Genomic DNA, 22,111 nt, shown 5'->3' with positions numbered 1-22,111 from the left:
GTGTCAATTTTAGATCTTTCCTGCTTTCTCCTGTGGGCATTTAGTGCTATAAATTTCCCTGTAAACATTACTTTAGCTGTGTCCCAGAGATTCTGGTACATTGTGTCTTTGTTCTCATTGATTTCAAACAACTTATTTATTTCTGCCTTAATTTTGCTATTTTCCCAGGAGTCATTCAGGAGCAGGTTGTTTCGTTTCCATGTAGTTGTGCAGTTTTGAGTGAGTTTCTTAATCCTGACTTCTAATTTGATTGCACTGTGGTCTGAGAGACTGTTATGGTTTCCATTCTTTTTGCATTTGCTAAGGAGTGTTTTCCTTCCAATTATGTGGTCGATTTTAGAGTAAGTGCGATGTGGTGCTGAGAAGAAAGTATATTCTGTTGATTTGGGGTGGAGAGTTCTGTAGATGTCTATTTGGTCCCATTGGTCACAGGGCTGAGTTCAAGTCCTGAATATCCTTGTTAATTTTCTGTCTCATTGATCTAACATTGATAGTGAGGTGTTAAAGTTGCCCACTATTATTGTGTGGGAGTCTAAGTCTCTTTGTAGGTCTCTAAGAACTTGCTTTATGAATCTGAGTGCGCCTTTATTGGGTACATATATATTTAGGATAGTTGGCTCTTCTTGTTGCATTGATCCCTTTACCATTATGTAATGCCCTTTGTTGTCTTTTTTGATCTTTGTTGGTTTAAAGTCTGTTTTATCAGAGACTAGGATTGCAACCCCTGCTTTTATTTTACTTTCCATTTGTTTGGTAAATATTCTTCCGTTCTTTTATTTTGAGCCTATGTGTGTCTTTGTACATCAGATAGGTCTCCTGAATACAGCACACTGATGGGTCTTGACTCTTTATCTAATGTGCTAGTCTGTGTGTGTGTGTGTTTTTGTTGTTTTTTTTTTTGAGAAGGAGTCTCACTCTTTCACCCAGGCTTGAGTGCAGTGGCACGATCTTGGCTCACTGCAAGCTCCACCTCCCAGGTTCACACCATTCTCCCGCCTCAGCCTCCCGAGCAGCTGGGACTACAGGTGCCCGCCACGACGCCCGGCTAATTTTTTGTATTTTTAGTAGAGACAGGGTTTCACTGTGTTAGCCAGGATGGTCTCGACCTCCTGACCTTGTGATCCGCCCGCCTCAGCCTCCCACAGTGCTGGGATTACAGGCGTGAGCCACCGCCACACCCGGCCCAGTCTGTGTCTTTTAATTGGGGCATTTAGCCCATTTACATTTAAGATTAATACTGTTATGTGTGAATTTGATCCTGTCATTATGATGCTAGCTGGTAATGTTGCCCATTAGTTGATGCAGTTTCTTCATAGTCTCAATGGTCTTTCCAATTTGGTATATTTTTGCAGTGGCTGGTACCAGTTTTTCCTTTCCATATTTAGTGCTTCCTTCAGAAGCTGTTATAAGGCAGGCCTAGTGGTGACAACATCTCTCAGCATTTTCTTGTCCATCAAGGATTTTAATTCTCCTTTGCTTATGAAGCTTAGTTTCGCTGGATATGAAATTCTGGGTTGAAAATTATTTTCTTTAAGAAGGTTGAATATTGGCCCCCACTCTCTTCTGGCTTGTAGGGTTTCTGCAGAGAGGTCTGCTGTTAGTCTGATGGGTTTCCCTGTGTGGGTAACCCGACCTTTCTCTCTGGCTGCCCTTAACATTTTTTCCTTCATTTCAATCTTGGTGGATCTGACGATTATGTGTCTTGGGGTTGCTCTTCTCGAGGAATATCTTTGTAGTGTTCTCTGTATTTCCTGAATTTGAATGTTGGTCTGTCTTGCTAGGTTGGGGAAGCTCTCCTGGATAATATCCTGAAGAATTTTCCGACTTGGTTCCGTTCTTCCCATCACTTTCAGGTACACCAAAGAAACATAAGTTTCGTCTTTTCACATAGTCCCGTATTTCTTGGAGGTTTGTTAATTCCTTTTCATTCTTTTTTCTCTAACCTTGTCTTCATGCTTTATTTCATTAAGTTGATCTTCATCTCTGATATCCTTTTTTCTGCTTGATTGATTCAGCTATTGATACTTGTGTATGCTTCATGAACTTCTCATGCTGTGTTTTTCAGTTCCGTCAGGTAATTTATATTCTTCTCTAAACTGGTTATTCTAGTTAACAATTCTAACCTTTTTTGAAGCTTCTTAGCTTCCTTGTGTTGGGTTAGAACATGCTCCTTTAGCTGAGAGGAGTTTGTTATCACTCACCTTGTGAAGCCTACTTCTGTCAATTCATCAGACTCATTCTCCATCCAGTTTTGTTCCCTTGCTGGTGAGGAGTTGTGATTTTTTGGAGGATAAAAGGCATTCTCGTTTTTGGAATTTCAGCCTTTTTACGCTGTTTTTTCCTCATCTTTGTGGATTTATCTACCTTTGGTCTTTGATGCTCATGACCTTCAGATGGGGTTTTGGTGTGGACATCCTTTTTGTTGATGTTGATGCTATTCCTTTCTGTTTGTTAGTTTTCCTTCTAACAGGCCTCTCTGTTGCAGGTCTGCTGGAGTTTGCTGGAGGTCCACTCCAGACCCTGTTTGCCTGTAGAGGCTATAGATCAGCAAACAATGCTACCTCTTCCTTCTTCTGGAAGCTTCGTCCCAGAGGGGCACCCACCAGATACCAGCCAGAGCTCTCCTGTATGAGGTGTCTGTTGACCCCTGCTGGGAGTTGTCTCCCAGTGAGGAGGCACAGGGGTCAGGGACCCACTTGAGGAGGCAATCTGTCCCTTAGCAGAGCTTGAGCTCTGTGCTGGGAGATCCACTGCTCTTTTCAGAGCTGGCAGGCAGGAATGTTTAAGTCTGCTGAAGCTGCGCCCACAGCCACCCCTTCCCCCAGGCGCTGTGTCCCAGGGAGATGGGAGTTTTATCCATAAGCACCTGACTGGGGCTGCTGATTTTCTTTCAGAGGTGCCCTGCTCAGAGAGGAGGATTCTAGAGAGGCAGTCTGTCTACAGTGGCTTTGCCAACTGCAGTGGGCTCCACCCAGTTCAAACTCCCTGGCAGCTTTGTTTTCACTGTGAGGGGAAAACTGCCTACTCAAGCCTCAGTAATGGTGACACCCCTCCCCCCACCAAGCTTGAGTGTCCCAGGTGGACTTCAGACTGCTGTGCTGGCAGCAAGAATTTCAAGCCAGTGGATCTTAGCTTGCTTGACTGTGGGAGTGGGATCCGCTGAGCTAGACCACTTGGCTCCCTGGCTTCAGCCCCCTTTCTAGGGGAGCGAGCAGTTCTGTCTCACTAGCATTCCAGGTGCCACTGGGGGATGAAAAATAACTCCTGCAGCTAGCTCGGTGTCTGCCCAAACAGCCGCCCAGTTTTGTTATTGAAACCCAGGGCCCCGGTGGTGTAGGCACCTGAGGGAATCTCCTGGTCTGCGGGTTGTGAAGACCATGAAAAAAGCATAGTGTCTGAGCTGGAGTGCACCGTATCTCATGGCACAGTCCTCACAGCTTCCCTTGGCTAAGGGAGGGAATTCCCCAACCCCTTGCACTTCCCAGGTGAGGCAACGGCGCACCCTGCTTTGGGCTTGCCCTCTGTGGGCTGCACTCACTGTCTAACCAGTCCCAGTGAGATGAGTCAGGTACCTCTGTTGGAAAGGCAGCCATCACCTGCCTTCTGCATCGATGGAGCTGCAGACGGGAGCTGTTCCTATTCAGCCATCTTGCCAGCCAGGGTCATTTTTTAAACTTTTCTTTTGCAGAGGTTACCAAAGGACTGGCAGCAAACAAAGCTTCTCTCCCCTCTCCAAAAATCTTTCTTTCCATTGATTGTATTTTATTTCAAACCGGTCCTGATTGTGAGAAAACTCCCTCTCAGGACAGCTCTCCTGGTTCTCTTCAGACTGATAATGGAACTCTGGTCTGATGGAAGGGTATGAAAGTCTTTTTGTAAATGCTGTATGGCTTGCCTTTTTTACATACTTGTGTAAAGAAATTTGTAGTAGTAATTCTCTGACACACAGTTAAAAGAAGTCCTATTTTTCATCTGTCTTCACTTATGTAGTCCTCAAACTTAGGCTAAAATCTCAAATGAAGTATAAAAACACTATAGGATTTAGAACTTAATGAGATGATTTAGATAAGGGACACGAAAGAAAGAAAAGGAGAGTTTAATGTTTCTAAATTGATATCATCTACCAAGAGCCAGAACACAGGAGGAAGAATGTTTGCCTTGCAAGGAGTGCTTTTGGTTTGGGACTTGAATTTAAGGTGGCACAAAATATTTAGATTTTCTTAAAATGCCCAGGATACTATAGGCAATACAGGTTTGAAGCTCCAAAGAAAGGTCTGCACTAAAGGTCAAGTCAGGAGTTATTTGTGAGGAAGTAGTAGGTGAAGCTGTAAGACTAGATGAGATGATTCAAAGAAAAATTATGAGAGAAAGAAAAACTCAGAGCAGAACACTAGGGAATTCTAATACTTAAAGAATAGATGAGAAAGAGGAGCCAAACAAACGAGGAGAGAAAACTAGAGATAGAGAATAGGGAAATTAGGCCAGTATTATTAAGGAAACCAGGGGTGAAGTATTTCAGGGAGGGGCAGTGATGAGGAGAATTAAAAAATGAAACTGAAAATGTCTAATAAACTTGACTCAAGAGGTCAACCATGACACTGAGAGTAAAGTATCAAAAGCGCGGTGATCATTTTGAGATAGAAGTTAATACCTGTAATTTCATAGGTGGTAATGATGTTAGAAACCCTATGTAACTAAAAGCGCTTTTTAAAACTTACCTAGTTCTTAGATTTCTCAAGTTGGCTCTTCACTTGTCCCTTCCTTTAGTATTATTTTAACTTTTCAAAATGTAGTCACACATTGCTCAACAAAGGGAATACATTCTGAAAAATGCATCATTAGGCAATTTCATCATTGTTTGAACAATATAGAGTGTACTTACACAAACCTAGATGATAGAGCTTACTACACACCTAAGCTATATGATGTAGCCTGTTGCTTTTAGGCTTCAAACCTATACAGCATGTTACTGTACTGAATACTGTAAGTAATTATAACAGAATGGTAAGTCTTCACGTATCTAAACATATCTAAACATAGAAAAGGTATAGTACAAACAAAGCATAAAAGATCAAAAGTGTGTGCCTTTATAGAGCACTTACAATGAATGGATCTTGCAGATAGAAGTTACTCTGGGTGAGTGAATGAGTGAGTGATCAGTGAATGTGAACACCTAGGACATTACTGTATACTACTGTAGACTTTATAAGCACTGTACATTTAAGCTACATTACATTTATGTTTTAAAAAGTGATTGTGCTATTCTGTTATGATGGCTATGACGTCACTAGGCATTAGGAATTTTTCAGTTCTCTTACAGTCTTACAGGACTACAGTCAGACATGTGGTCCACTGTTAACTAAAACGTCATTATATAGCACATAATTGTGTTTAGCTTACACATTATTTGGAAAACATGTTTATTGGGGATGTAGTACACAAAATATATTAAAAGGTTATGGTTGTCACAATACATTTCCAAACTAACAAAACCCCAACCCATCATCCCTACCTTCTACCTAAATATTATAGGATAAAACACAAAGCTAGAATTTTTAAAAATCAAACTGCTTTTACTACCTTCTGTACCTTCTATAATTTCCAAACTAGCTATGTTCTATTCTGAATTCATTCAACTACCTAGAGTTCTGTGGGGACACTAGTGAAACAAATGTACTATCCTCAAGCAGCTTACATATCAGTAAATAAATTATTAAGGGTGGAAAATGTGGTAAAAGAAACATAATGTCTTGGGGGGAGAACAAATTTCTAGTTTAGGAAACATTCGTAGTTAAGGTAACATTAGTTTTTATAATATGCACATTCCCAAATCTCAGTGTTTCAACATAAGTTTCTCTCTTGCTTATGTAAAGACTGGTCAGGGACCCAGGTTGACCCAGTACGTAGCTTCCAAGGTTGCTGTGGGTGTGACATCCAGCCAGAAATCTGGTGAAGAAAGAGCAATGATTACACAGGAACTTTTAATAGACCAGGCTTGGGGCAGCATATGTCACTTCCACCGACATCCCACTCACCAGAATTTGGTCACAGGGCCATAGCTATCTGCAGAGAAGTCTGGGAAATGGAGCTTAGCTATGTGCTCAAGAGGAAAAGTAAAACAGTTATCGAATAATTAGCAATAATTAGCAAGTAACTACCTAGGGGTCACAGAGGACCTCTCAGGTAGAATTTAGACTTAAAGATGATGGGGGAGTACATGGAAGAGTGATGCAGAATAGGGAAAAGGGGGATTGAAGGAAGAATCAATTCTAGGTTCACCTGCATGGGTAGAGCCTACAATGTTGGCAGGGACATGTTAGCTTTCAACATCAGCTTCTTAACAATATTATTCTTTCATCTGAGGAAATTAGTCTATTTCTGAGGAAAAGAAAAACCTGCAATACATAGCAGTTTGCTTACTTGGATATTGAATGTTAAAGCAGGGAGAGACTTTGTCCTCAAAACCCTCCCATTTCAGAAGTGAGGAGCCTGGGGAGGTCATGCTCTCTGGATCTCACACAGTGAGTCACCGTCAAAGTCAGAATAGAACCCAGACCTCTCAGTTTCCCATTTCAGTGAAGAAAGTATAAGTTTGAGCATTTTTAATCCTTAAATATGTAGAAATAACCATGATATTTTATCGTAAATTATTTCAGTCATCTCATTTTAAATTTTACTTCAAACTAAAGGAAAACAGTACTGATTTAAAACATCTATCATAATTCAATATAGCCCATATTTCTTCTTTAGGAAAATTTTTTTTGTGTTTTATCTTGAAGACCAGTGCCCTCTTCTTCCTGTGTCTCATGTAGACATTTCACAGTCCAAATATACAGAGCAAGAATAGATGAAATTAACATGTTTACCATTATTCTATCTAAATTTTCAAAGAAAAGGGAACAAAAGGTGAGTGATGGCTGAGTTGCGTGGCTATAATTGAGTTTTTGTTGCTTTTATTGTTATAATATTTTAATTGGCATAGATGCTTAAATGTATATCAAAATGCATGTCACAGCTCTTGTACAAAAATAAATTTGACTCTAGAACACATTTTCTTTAGTGAGAATGATAAATTATCTCAGAGCTTGTGATTCTCTACTTTTAAAAATCATAAGGTCAGTTCTTTAATTAAAAGATAAAGAAAAGTAGGCAGTGTCCATGTAGTTAAATCACTTTTATCAGGATAATCTAGTAACCAAAATAAAAAAAATTATGAAGGGAAAGACACAATCTATCTTCAGAATAATTGGTCCAAGAATGACTTATTTATAGTCTTATAAGACCCACTTCTAGAAGTCTCCCATCACAGTAAAAGAAAATGAAAACTCTACTGTGTACAGCAAATAATTTGTTCTAAATTTACTCATTTCATTTTTAATCATAGGCCTTATTTATTCTATTAAATAATAAGTCTCTTATATATCAACATTCTCTTTTTCAAAACATGAATATATGGTCAACCTCCAGTATAGGAAATACACATATTTAACATGAAGTTGCAATTACTGGTAACTATATGTTGTTAAATACAGTACAGCTATATGTACCCTTACCCTAGCCTGACAGCATCCTTCATTTGTTTCCATGGAGGCAGATTAGACAACTACCTTTTACACTCCTGAGATTATGTCTCACTATTGCACAGACCATTAGATAATGGAATACAGCTGAACATATATAAAAACCAGCTCCTAGAATGTCTGTGGACAGAAGTCCAAAGATGTAGCAGTATCTGGATGTGTGAGTATGTGATGACTATACTCTGCAAACCTAGATACTAAAGGGCTTCCTGCCCCCTTCAGTCCTGTGAAATAACGTGGATATTGTCTTACCCACCTGATATTTTAGCAGACTGCCAAGGCTTATTGATGAACCAACGCTGGATTGAGTGCCAGAAACATTCTGCTTCCTAAAATTTGCCCTCCTGTGAGGCTCCAATCAGATTTTTTGGACCTGCCATCTAGTGGCCACTGCAGTAACAAGACAGTCATTACATTTTGGCCTTCTTTTATTTTTTAAATTTAATTTTTTTTTTTTAAGTTAAATGTGGCTCATCTGCAGCTAAATATGGAGGTGCTCCACCCATTAAACTATAGTTCCCACCCTCCCTCGTTAGATACACTGCCGTTTTCATAGAGCAGCTTCAATCAGACCATTTGTTATGTTCAAAGAAAAACAGATTTTTCACGCAAAATGATACACTTCCCACCTGGATTTGAAGAAAGAAAGAAAGTCTTCTTCTATTATTAAAAAACTATCTGGAGGGGGGTGAAGGGGGAGCTGGAGAGCAGGCATATATTCTGTCAAGTAGTTCTACTTGTGAGACTAATTCTTCCAAACTGTGCACCCAACAGAGTAAACCTCTTATTTTGCTGCTTTTGCACTGATCCCCCACATAGCTGTAATGTTCTAGTTGTTTTCCCTGTCCTATAAACCACGTAGGCATTTGCTATTATACATAATGTTGGCAAAGGAACAATTTACAAATGACTTAAGTAGGTAATTATTTGTTAGAATATAGGTCTATGGAAGTATATGTTAACTGGAGCAAAACCTGGTAAGAGGTTAGTTTTGTTTCTGTGTTTCTATTATAATCCCTGGTTTTTAGTTTTTTTTTTTTCCAGGGATTTATGAGTGGAATGTAAAAATGCACAGTGGGCTATTATTATTAATTATTATTTGTCAAAGGAACATGAATATACAGAGCAAAGGCCGTTTTGTGAACTATGCCAGACAGTTCCCCGTCCAAAAGACCTCACAATACAACTCTGAAGCAGGTCCTAAAAAATGCAGGACAGAATGAAAGCAGATGGGTGAATGATACTTATTCAATATCTTAAATATAGAACTCACTAGTGCAGGTGCATCTTCAGATGTTATTTGAAAGAAGAGACAGAATATCTTGGCATTGTGTCATTTATTCATAAATATTATAAATTTTATATTATTTGAGAAAATATTCTAAATATGCAAGGTAGTTTAAAAGAAGATGTGAAAGCTGATACCCTCAAATGAGACAAAGGGCAAATCGAGTGACTGAACATAAGAAAGTGGAGAAGAACCAGGCCAAGGATGGAGCCAAGGAAAAACAAATCCCACAAGAACACTTAAAGTTTGATGGGAAAAAATGCAGGGATTTAAAAAAATAAAGAACCAAAACAATCAAGGAGGAGGATGATCTTGGCAGCTATGCCTTGAATATGCTAAAATTGCCAAGAGAATCCAGGAACAATAATGGCTATGACAACGATTTAGCTGTGGGAATTGCAGTGCAAGGGTGCAGAATTCTGTGTAGTGGACATAGGGGTTGGTTCTGGTCTCGAAGACAGTATCAGTAGAGTAGGAAGAACAGTTAGATTTAGCTAACAGCAGGATAAAAGGTAGAAAAATGTTTGTTGAGGGAGATGGAAGTCTATGGAGCTATCCAAGGAGGTCATAGTATTTTTTGAATACCTGTTATCTGCCCTACCCTATGTTAGTTTTTACTGAGTATACTGTAGATTTAAGTCAGGATCCTCAGGCCAAAAAAATCTATATTAAAGTGAAAAGGTAAGAATAACCTACATGAAACAATTAGAAAATATAAAGCAGCTGATGTTATTAGGGACAGCAGGACTTTAGAGGCAGGAGAAATCAGCAGGCCTCTTGGTAATCATGGAAAAACCATCCGACAAGTAAGACCTAAGCTGGGACTCAAAGAATTGGTATGTGGGGAATAGACATGAACAAGGGAGAAATATGATGAAATTATCTGGATAGAAATCAACATGGTGTTTTGGGGGAGTAGTGAAATGACTTTACTGGGTGAAATGGATGGTTTGAGCAGGAAAGGAAAGAGAAGCTGGTAGGACAGTAAAGCAAAGCTGTTGTGTGAACCCAAGAATATAAGGATTCATCAGCATGTTATGGGGGGTATTTATTAATTCATCCTGAAAGTATTTATTGAGGGCATATTATGTTCCAGGCACAAATTAAACAAAACTTTTCCCCTTATGACATTTATATTTAATGAGGGAAAACAGACACCTCCCCCCCAACAGAAAAGCAAACAAATAAATGAGCAAGTTAAGTTTAGAGAGCAATTAGTGTCATGAAGAACATTAATCTGAGTGATAAAATAATGACAGGCTAGAGTAGAGATGGCCCCAAAGGGGGAGAGTGGAGAGTATTCAAAATTGGAGGCCAGGCGCAGTGGCTCATGCCTGTAATCCCAACACTTTGGGAGGCCGAGGCAGGCGTATTGTTTGAGGTCAGAAGTTCGAGACCAACCTAGCCAACATAGTGAAACCTCATCTCTACTAAAATACAAAAATTAGCCAGGTGTGATGGTGGTGCATGCCTGTAATCTCAGCTACTTAGGAGGCTGCGGCAGGAGAATTGCTGGAACCCGAGGGGTGGAAGTTGTAGTGAGCTGAGATGGCATGACTGCACTCCAGCCTGGGCAACAGAGTGAGACTCCATCTCAGAAAAAAAAAAAAAAAAATTGGAAATTCTTAAGACTTGGAGATAGTTTGGATAGGGAGGAGAAAGGGAAGATATAGGTGATGTGTAGTTATCTAGTCTAAGAAATTAAAGTTTGTAATGCCAGTCATATAAGCTGGAAAGATGGAGAGAGAGGAAACATTGAGGAAGGAGTAGAAAAGCTCGGTGTTCCCATAATTCCCCCTTGATGAAGTTGTCTACCAGGAAAGTTTCCCAATTCCTTGAAAACATTAGCCCCTAACTCACTAACACTTTTTCCATTTCTACCCCATTACAATTATTGGTCATTCACTGTGTAAATACACACTCCCTCTAATACCTCCTCTCAATTTTTTGAACATCTCATGATCGATACACCACTCTGCCATAGCTGCTCATTCCCATGGCTACATTTTTGATCTTTTAATTACTAATAATTATAATCTTCCACAACCTCAATTTCAAGCATTCCATTTTCCAACCACAGCCTAATGTCTTGGTAGTTCAATCCCTTTGTTACCCCTAATACACCAATTCCTTAAGCCCACTAGGACCCCTAATTCATTGGTTTTACCCATAGCTTCTCATATGCTGACTTCGTTATACAGCGTAGATTCCATGGACAATGATTTTAATCATTTCTTCGCATGCGCCTTTAATACCGTTGACCTTCTCTGGCTTCACTCTGCTCTCCTGACAAATCTCAACTGTACTGATCATATGCAACTCCCCATCTATTTCATGCCTGTGTGCCAGCTGAATGTGGCTGCAGAAAAACACAAGCAAATGTATGACTCTCAATTTAAATTCATGATCCCTCAAGGAGGCCCTTAACGCTGCCCAGCAAATATAATGTTTCCTTGTCATTTACTCTTCCATATCTGTACAGAAATATTTCATATTTTCCCTCTCTCAAATTTCTAACACCTCCTCCCCCATGCTTACGCTCAACTTAGAATCTTTCTTTCTACTTCACTGAAAAGATAGAAACCATCAAAAGAGAACTTCACAAATACTTGCTGTCCAGCACCCCTACCCTCCCATTTTTATCTGTACCCATGTATTTTGCCTTCTCTCCTACAATTATGGATAACCTCTGTGTACTCTTGGCTCAGCCCATCCCTCATTGTGCATTAGAATCTGTCTCCTCTTGCACATGCGTAAGTGGTGCTCCTGAAAAAGCTCACATCTTTCTTCTGCTTTATCAAATTTTCTCTTTCTATCAAATCTTTCCTATCAGTATACAAACGCATTGTAATTTATCTCATCCTAAAAATACCTTTATAAACCCTACTTCCTAGCAGCTCCTGTCCCATTTCTTTGATTTCCATTACAGCAAAACTTCTCAAGAAATGCCTAGACTCACTGTAGACACTCTCCAATCCTATGCTCTAGTTCTTTTTTGCCCCTCTAGTTAGCTTTTGCGCCTACCAGTCTAGTAAAACTGTTGATGCTAAGGTCACCAATGACTTCCATCTTGCTAAATCCATTAACCAATTAGCAGTCTTTGTCTTTCCTGATCTCTCAGAATCGTTTTATGTGGCCCATTATTCATTCTCCATTAAAACACTTTCTTCACTTGGCATTCAGTCCATCACAGTCTCCTGATTTTTTTCCTATCTCACAGTCTGCTCCTCCTCAGTCTCTTTTGCTAGCATATTCTCATTTCCCAAGCAGGCAAACATTAGAGTGCCCTAGAGCTCAATCTTTGAAGCTCTTCTCTTCAGCTCCATTCACTCTCTTAATATTTGCACCCAAGCTTACGGTGCAAGCTTGTATCTCTAGTCCAGGCCTTTACCCAGAATTCTAGGCTCACATATTTAGCAGCCTATTCAACATCTCCACTGTCTGTCTAATGAGCATCTGAAACTTGACATATCAGAAATGGAATTCCTTATTTTACCAAGCAAATACATAGCCTCCCCAATATTGGTAAATAACACTCCACCTTTAGGGTTGCTCAAATCAAAAATTTATTTCTCTCCCAGACCTGTATTTCTCTCACAAACCCAACCATTGAACAAATCCTGCAGCTCTACCTTCAGAATAAATCCAGAATCTTACCACTCCTCATCCTCATCACCACTACTACCCTGATCCAAGCAACTATCATTTCTTACCCGGATTATTGCAATAGCCTCCTAATTATCTTCCCTGCTTCTGGCCTTACCACTTACAGTGTACTCTCAAAATGATAGCCAGAGTGATGCTTTGCAATATGTGTAATGTAATTTCAGTCAGACCACATCACTTCTCTGCTCAGAACTCTCTAATGGCTCAACATCTCACTTGGAAGAAAAGCCTTTGCAATAGTTCACAAGACCTTCCATATTCAATTTCTGCATTACCTCTCTGTCTTCATTTAGCACTCCACCCTAGCTCACTCCCCTCAACCTTCATTGACTCCTTCCTAACCTCAAATCTACCATGCATGATTTCACCTTTGCACTTGCTTTTCTGGCCGCCTTAAATATTTTCCCCAGATAAGGCTTGTTTGCTTATCATCTTCAGGTCTTTGCTCAATTTTCACTTCTAAGTAAGACCTTTCATAACCACTGTATTTAACATTTAACCCTCCACCCCTTTTGGTTCGTAGCATCTACTGCCTTCAGACACAATATATATTTTATTTACACATTTATTTCCCCTTTCATGGAATATAAGCCCCACGATTGTAAGGTTTTTTTGGTTTTTTGTTTTTTTGGTTTTGTTTGTTTGTTGCCTGTTCTGTGCTCTAAGAAATCCTCAGTGCCTAGTACAGAGCCTGGCACGTAGAGAGTGTTCAGTAAATATTCGTTGTATGAATTGAAGGAAATAATAACTGATTCTTTCCCTGGATTTGGAGGTGTTTTATTAAATGCAAAACATGATGTTGTGGCATGGGCTCCATGATTCTCCATGGCAAAATTTTATTATTCTTCAAAATTAATTTTGAAAGTAAGATTGCTTTATGCAGGCTTATCCAGAATATTAGATAGGCCACTATTTCTGTTCAGCACCCAAAGCAGCAACATCCAAAGCATTTATTAACTTTTTTTCATTCAGTAAATATTTATCAGGGAATATGGGTGTTCTAGACACAGGTAGTGACATGTGCAAAGACTCAGAAACTTAAGAAAACATAGTACAATGTACTGTTGCGATATTACAAGTGACAGATAATGATGCGCTGAGCTAATGTGATGCAGTGGGGATGAGAGAGGTAGAAATGTGAAAAACGTTACGAAGTGAAAGGGCACTAGAGTCAAGAAATCTGGTTAGTAGAGACACAAAATACTGTCTACCTTTATCAGGCTATAAAGTGGAAAGTCATTATAAAAGAGTTAGATAAGAATGAAACTTAGAGGACATGGATTGTAAAATTTCCTTTGTACGGTATAGACTTAAAATTTCTCACTGTCAGAGTGACTATAAAAATACTCAATGTGTCTACTGGTGACCTTGGCAAAATCATTTGAAAGGTGTTCCCAGATCAGACCCTAACTCGCATTCTTTTAACATTCTGACTGACAGTTGAAATAGTTTGAGGTCCTAAATTTTTTGTCTAGTAATCTCACCCTTCCTGAAAGTAATTTTTCTTATTTTATGCAAAAATTGCTATATGAAGATGTAGAAAAATATATGTATGTGTTTTCACAGGTAAAAGTATAAAGAAAACTAGCCTTTTAAAATTTGTAAGTTTAATAAATTAATATTAGTTTGAAACCCAATTAACTGTAAATATTGCTTTCTATTCAAAAAAGGCCTCCTTTGCTTATTAGAATTACACATCTATATGCACGGATGATTATTTGAAGGTGAGATAAAACCAACCATGACTCCTAGGTATGGCACTTTGGCAGATGGGTGAATGGTAACACTATTAATATTTACTCACATAGGAAACACAGGAGGAAGAGAAAGTTTGAAGGAAAAGATGAGTTCAGCTTTGGACATGTTGAATTTAGGATGCTTTTGGAATATCTAATTGTAATTGTCTAGTAGTTTATTTGTTATAAAGCGTTAGAGATCAAGAGAGAAGTAATGGCTCAAGATATAGATTTGAAAGGTATTTAAAAACAGGGAGATATGAATGTCCAGTAGGCAATGGACATATTAGTCTGAAATATGTCTAGTAAAGCATTACAGGATACAGACCTGAGTATCAAAGAACTTACAAACACTTATGTGATATTTTCCTAGACTGATTTTCTCTTAAATCCAGTCCCACTCATCCCTCAAACCAACACACATCCTATCCTCAGCCTTCCCTTAAAATGCCTACGATTTACCCTTTACATTGCAGGTATGCCTTGATTTCTGTAGTAATTGTATACCTCAAAATTGCATGCTGAGCAAAATTATGTACATGAGATCACATAGTCAGTTGACTCATTACTGTAAGAAACTATGGAATGAGGCAGTTTGCATTGTTAATGATGTCCCCCTATTTATCACCACCTTTAAGTGTTTTTGTCCAATTTTTGTGGGGGGTACATCATATTCAACTGATAAAATGTCAAATGATTGAGATACTTAAAGAGACTCCTGTAAAACAGTGAGAGAGAAGTCATCTTTATTCTTTCTATTTCCATCTTTATTCTTTTTTTCTTTTTCTTTTTCATAGAGAAGGAAGCAGAGGTACTCAGAACTTAAATAATTTCCCAAAGGTCAGCCTTTCTGTAAGTCAGCCATCCTACAGAAATGTAACTTTAAATTTTAGCGCTCTCTGATATTCTTTTTTTTTTTTCTAGCATTGAATCATTTTAAAATTTTTTCGTGCCATTTCCCTTTTGTCACCCCTATACCTCAGTAGGTTTACTTGCTTACCTTTTTATTCTAGAATATCTTGTGTCTGTTCTGTCTGCCTATACTTGAAATTTTCCTGACAGGCAGCCACTGAGTGAACACTTTATGTTGGTTTTATAGTAGTAGTTGTAATCTCTGTTGTCCCAATTTTCTAGAATGTATGGTTGTTTGGGACTTCTCTGTGCTCTGCCTCTTTATTGGCAGTCTCACTTTCTTTCTTGTGTCTTACCTTTATCTCTCCAAAAAAGCTTCTGCAAAATGTGTCTTTCCCACCAATCACAATGCTGCATTCTTAGTGTATGCAGTCTCTATGGTAACTGGGACACATGCCACAACACCAAGATTACTGGAGCAACCATCAGAGTGGGGAAATTAGCGCATGCCCTCCTCTGGCACCACAGAAGTTGCCCCATTGAAACTGGGATCAGATACTTGTATTTTAATACACAGGGCAAGGAAGGTGGCAGAGGAAATGCTATAAACCCAGTCTCTCTAAAGGCACATTATTGGGGTTTGATGGAATTCTTGAAGTTGATCTTATTTATCATGAATAAAACTAGATTCATGTACTGATCCTGAGCAGACATGGATAAACTGGTTGAACTTGAGATTTTTTTTTTTTCCTGCAGATACATGACTAGTTCGTAAACAAGAGAATTTTACTAAATTAGTATATATGCTTAGGTAAGCTCAGGGAAATTACCAATGTAAAGTAAAAATTATTCACTTGCATTGTAGAGACAGACTGTCAGATGATTTCCCTAGCAATTCCATTGTTGACCCAGGGAGGACAAACGGCAAAATTGGCTCTCTCTGAGCCTGCTTTAGAGTGGAGGCAGTTCTATTAGGTCTTGAAGAGAATGAGGATTAAGCAATGAGGATCTTCTGGGGTGCTTCCTTTAGGACTGAACTTCATTCCAAATATGCAGAGGATCTGACTCCCAGGTACAGCCCAATAGAAACAAAGGGCGTAAATCAGAGTTTTATAACTTTGGCCCTGGTAACCTTTGGGGCCAGATAAGTCTTTGTGGAACAGGGCCGTCCTATGCACTGTAAGATGTTTAGCAGCATCCCTGGCATCTACCCTCTAAATGCCAGTAGGAACTTTTCTAACTGTGACAACAAAAAATACAAATGTCCCCTGATTGTGGGCAAAAAGTAGCCCCAGGTTGAGAACCACTGGCCTAAAGCAAGATGCAGCTTGGGTAAGAAAAGAGAGTTGGAGAATCCCTTAAAAGGCCCAGAGTATTCAGTAGTTGATCATTCAGCAGGTATTTACTGAGCCCCTGTTATCTTCCAGGCACTCTTCTATTTATCAGTGATACCACTGTGAAGAGTCATGATCTCGTGGAGCTTACCTTCTAGTAGATGTATGCCACATGTTCCTAACTAGCAGGTTCCCCTTCCCTCCACACAGCATAACAGCAAATGCTTCAAGCCAACTGAGGGCCAAGAAAAGGAAAACACAAGTTCATATTCGAAGATTCTTTTTTCATTTTATGAACCTCAAAATGGCTTTGATTTAAAAATGAAACTTGGCAAGTGATTAGTTCATATGTTTTAGTTTATAATATGTTTTAATCATTTTGGGTGTTTTCAAAACAAATGGTGAGATTAGGGTTTTTTTTTTTCTCTTCTATTTTTGGCCCCTTTCCTCTGGAGAGGCCTCCTCTTGTGTTTAGTTCTTGGTGTTCTTAGTATATTTTAAGAGTGCTTTTAAGTATTTGAAATGTGTGTACATGGTTGAAAGGGGATGAGGAAGAAGAAACCTAAGATTTCATGACCCTGCTCAAACAAATACCCACACTCCAGCCCTAAAGCAGTGTCTGGGCACCACATCTTCAAGGAAGGCCCCTTGGAAACCCCTCATGGGCCAGTCCTCTGACCCAGGTGATCTCCTAACCCCCTTTATGTATTCTTATGACGATATGTGATAAAGAACGGACTGTGAGACTTGTTGTTCAGATTTTTCCCCTTAGAATGTGAGCTCAGCGGGTATTAGTATCATGTTGGCTCTGTCCACAGTTCTACTGTCTTCAGCATAGGGCCTGGTACACAGTAAGTGCTTAAGAAATACATGTCAAATGGCTGGGCGCAGTGGCTCACACCTGTAATCCCAGCACTTTGGGAGGCTGAGGCGGGTGGATCACGAGGTCGGGAATTCAAGACCAGCCTGGCCAAGATGGTGAAATCCTGTCTCTACTAAAAATACAAAAATTAGCCGGACATGGTGGCGGGTGCCTGTAATCCCAGCTACTAGGGAGGCTGAGGCAGAGAATTGCTTGAGCCCAGGAGGCAGAGGTTGCAGTGAGCCGAGATTGTGTCACAGCACTCCAGCCTGGGTGACAGAGAGAGATTTGGTCTCAAAAAAAAAAAAGAAAAAAGAAATATGTGTTGAATGACTGACAAACTGACTGAGAAACCTAGCTTTTGGGGTGTCCTTCCCAAACACTTTAAGCCTGTGCATTGCCTGTGGATTAACGTGCCTCTAGTGTGAGACCTCATTGTGTTCCTCATTACTTTGTAAACTGTGAAGTAATATGTTCGTTATCTAGTTCCAACCTTTGTTCAGTGATGTAGAGGATCAATGCCTATGACTCTCAGTGTGGGGCACAGAGTAAAATTACATATCTTATTTACTTGTTTTCTTGTTTAATGTATGTTTCCTCTACTGGAATTTAAACTATATAAAGTGGAGAACTTGATCTACCAATAATGTTATCCTCTGTGCCTAGAATGATGTCTGACACATAGTAGATATTCAACAAATATTTGCTGAAAAAATAAATGATAGGCATTTCATCTATTAATAAATTGATTGATAGATTACTTATTAGTGAACAAAAAAATGCAATAATGTGATGAAATTCTTATTCAATATCCTAGGGCAGTGCCTAGCATATAGTAGGCACTCAATAAGTACTTAATGAGTGAAAGAACTGATTCCAATATACTGAAGAACTTTTTTACTGAGTGTATTAGTTTTCTAGGACTTTGTAACAAACTACCACAAACTGAGTGGCTTAAACAACAGAAATCATTTGTCTCACAGTTACAGAAGCTAGATGTTCAAGATTAAAGTATCAGCAGGGTTGGCTCCTTGTAAGGCTGTGAGAATCTCTTCCATGACTCTCACCCAGCTTCTGATGGTTTCCTGGCAATGTTTGGTGTTCCTTGGCTTATAGAAGCATCAGCCCCAATCTCCGCCATCATCGTCACCTGATGTTCTCCCTGTGTGCATGTCTGTGTTTAAGTTTCTTGTTTTTATAAGTACACTAGTCATATTGGATTACAGGACCACTCTACAGCATGACCTCATCTTAATCACATCTTCAGTGACCCTATTCACAAATATATTCACATTCTAAAGAATTGGGGGCCAGAATGTCAACATATGAATTTTAAGGGAACATAATCAACCCATAATACTAAAATAATAGAGATCTTCAGGTAGTAACATTTTGATGGATGACTTCTATTTGGAAAACATCAGCTTCTCAAAATAACATCTAGATTTATGATTCTATATGGAAATTGATGTGGTAATATTAAATAGCACTTACTGTGTTATACCAAGACATATATGTTTATAGAGAGGAAACATAAAGTCCAAGGAGCATGAAGGTATATGGCATATACTCTTGAATGCTGAGTGGTGTGGTGTCACCAGACAATGGGTTATGTGGGGAAGACTGCTGAGAGGTGCCAAAGGGATTTGTATATGAAGCAAAGGGGCTTGGGGTTTGGACTTCATTATACAGGCCTCCAGCATATAAGGCAAAACTTATTGAATGGTAAATGAGTATAGCAAGGATGAATTTTATTGTATGTAAATTATACCCCACTGAACCTGACCTTTAAAAGAATGAAAACAATGAGTTTGAAGGATGGATTTTGGAGGCTAGCAATTCAGTAGTGTTTGGTGACTTTGGCAAAAAAAAAAAAAAAAAGGTTTAATTAGAAACACAGCTAGGGAAACTAGATTGTAATGATTTGAGGAATAAATGGGAGCTTAGGAAGCTTGAAGGTGGCACAAAAGAGGGAAAGATAAGGTCTGCAAAAGATGGTTTGTTGTTTGTTAGTTTATTATCGTTGTTGTTACTTTAAATGAAGACAGCTAAAGCATGTTGGCAGGCAGTAGGAAAATTGACAACACAAAAGAAAGGAAAAGTAACTGATATAATAAGATCCTGGAGGAGGTTATCAGTACTAGGCAGAAGGATCTTTGAAATGTTACAGGTGGATTCATTGGTGGCAGAGGCTGAGAGATGGGAAGTGCCATTTGATGGCCTCTGTTTTCTCTATGTAAAAGGAGGCAAGGTTAGCAGCTGAGAGTGAAGAGTAGCGTATGGGTTATAACTAGTTAAATAGAATAATGAATGAAACTGGGGAGTGAAAAAGGTAACTGACTAGGAGCAAATTTTAAAATTGAAAAAGAATTCTGAAACCCGAACTTACGCTGGAAACCGTAATTCTGCAGGAGCATCAAGCTGTACAGTTTTGTGCTTTTTCTCCAGCAAGGATCAGCAGCCTGGAAGCTGAGGAGAACACACATGTGGGTTCATCTGAGCTCCAGAACTAGGTAAATACAGTTGAGAACTGTAGATGAGGGATTTGATGGAGCTGGTGGACATCTCTAAAGTTAACAACAATGGGCATCCAGACTGGTGGAGAAGAAACTGGAAAATAATAGTCTGGGAAAAAAGAGGAAAAAACAAGAAAACCAAAAAGTCAGGGTAAGAAAGTAGAGTACTTGTTTTCTGGAGTCATATGTGTCCCCATAAGGAGCCCGGCCCAACAATACAAGTCTTACGCCACAGGTCTCAGAGAAACTGCAGAAAGTAGAATGAACACATTATAGGGCATAGACTGGATCCAAAAACATAGCCTGGTGGTCAGTATTTCATTCCTAACTTGCCATTAATTTAAGGCAGCTATCATTACCACCATTATCACAGAATGCTAATCCTTAGGAAAAGAATGTAAGACTAGAAGAAATACCTGTGCATGTAAGAGCAGAATAAATAGGAACCTCCCATGGGGCAATGGCAATAAACTTGACAAGAGGTAAATTGTTTTATTTTTTGCCTTGGATTCCAAAAGTGTACTGAGGTTTCCCTCAAGGCATGCTCTTTTACTTTTCTTAAGATTATCGATTTATTCTGTTAGAGAGTCTACAGAGGTGACACTCTTCTTTTGGTCCTCACTCTCTCTTTCTTTGTTTTCTCTTTCTCCTCATTTCCTCCTATCTTTATGGATTGAATGTTGTCATATGTCTCAGCAACCATCCCTAACCCAGTGACCAAATAAAGTATTCCCATTACTTATTATTGGATTTTTTTTAATCCCCAGGAAGACTGGGCTAAGAAGTTAGTTCTTGGTTAGAAAATACTTTTAGGTACTTTGCAGATAACACTGTACCACTAATCCCTCATGCCCTATACATTTAGATGAACCTGGGTGTCTCTCTCTGGTATTCATAAGAAAATCCCTGCTTCTATGGGCCCTGTCTCCATATGTCAGCCTAGCAAAATAACCAACCATGTTATGCACTGTGAGATACCATGCTCTAGTTATCCTTTACTTGCTTGAGTGGACTGAGATGAACATAATACACAAGGTTTAGTAGTTCCTAAACCCTATAAGAATTCCTAAGCTCCTTCTCTTGATGTTGTCGATATATAAGTTCAAAAAATAGCTTTGGGGGAATTTCAATAAACAACTCTAAATAAGTCCTCTTTCCTTTGCAAGTATAAATCCTTTGTAAAATTTTATTTTTTCCTTTTGTTTTCTATTCCTGATTCTGTTATTGCTCTAGCAATGCTAAAAACCAGCTAGTTTGGAGATTAATATGACCAGACATACAATAAATTTTTTAAATCTCAAAAATCCCAGTTTGTCCTTCTTGGTAAATTGAATATATGGTATATATACACACATACATACATGCATAAATATGCAGTATGTTATTATGTCTTCTCTAAGTTCTTCTTTTTTGGTCTTACTGTCTCCTAAAATTCTTCCTAAATGCTTTTTTGTTATAATAAAGAGGTAGGAGGAAAAAATCCTGAAGGAATGGAGGAGAAAAGTATATGAAGTGATAGAAGATGGAAAGAGAAAGTACACTATGGAATAAGGGAAACCAATGAGGAGATTGAAAAAGTAGTGATTTTTTTTTCCCTAGTTCCCCTAGACTGCTTTTAGGTATGGTTTTGATATTTCTCTCACCTAATGCCCCCAAATGACCTCTTCCTAGCAATTTCTTCTACAAAAAATATTCCTTTTACTGCCAGGAAATATCTCTAACCTGCCAAGCAGGTTGAAATATCCTGCCCCAGCATCTAAACATCCTCTTTAGCCTGCCAAACCCCTAACCACCTGACCCAGGGGACTTGGACCAATTGCCGTTGTTAGTTTTACACACCCCCTACTCCATGCCAGCATGGAGAGTGTTAATGGGTGATATAAGTGTGAAAAAAATTAAGCAATAATTTGGTTTTGCTTTATTAACATTCAAAATATAAATAGGTAAACTACATGTTGAATTCATTAAATTCTTCCTTCACTGTTTAGAAATATGAAAACTGCATTTTTAGAAAAGGGATTGATTGGTGTCATGTACGTATTTGTTCACTTCTGTTGATGCAAGATAATAAGAGTATTAACATAGAGGTGGAATAATGGTATTTATAATTTCATCACCACTGTTTATATAAGATAAAAATGTCTGAAAAGCAACAGAGAGAACATTTGCTGCTCTGTACATACATTAAATTCTCCCATTTTTGTTTATAAAGCATATGAGGAGGAAAAACAAGTTTAACAAATTGAGGAAGAGTTAGTGTTCTTTTTACCATGTCCA

At 38.8% G+C, this 22,111-nt stretch overlaps 1 protein-coding gene and 1 long non-coding RNA gene across 6 annotated transcripts in view; one reads left to right on the top strand and one right to left on the bottom strand.

Moving 5' to 3' along the window:
• The window catches only part of ZBTB20 (zinc finger and BTB domain containing 20), an 816,082-nt gene that overhangs the window by 608,373 nt on the left and 185,598 nt on the right, over positions 1-22,111 (top strand). The gene's annotated exons all lie outside the window — the stretch shown is intronic.
• On the bottom strand, positions 15,058-16,691 carry LOC105510710. The gene is made up of 2 exons (XR_001001598.1): positions 16,608-16,691; positions 15,058-15,566 (listed from the first exon to the last, which is right to left on the bottom strand). It is a non-coding gene; the product is annotated as an uncharacterized LOC105510710 (long non-coding RNA).

This window comes from Colobus angolensis, unplaced genomic scaffold, assembly GCF_000951035.1.
Source record: "Colobus angolensis palliatus isolate OR3802 unplaced genomic scaffold, Cang.pa_1.0 Scaffold190, whole genome shotgun sequence".
Taxonomy (NCBI): domain Eukaryota; kingdom Metazoa; phylum Chordata; class Mammalia; order Primates; family Cercopithecidae; genus Colobus; species Colobus angolensis.
The sequence above is the reverse complement of the archived record's forward strand: the minus strand, read 5'-3'. Positions and strand labels throughout refer to the sequence as shown.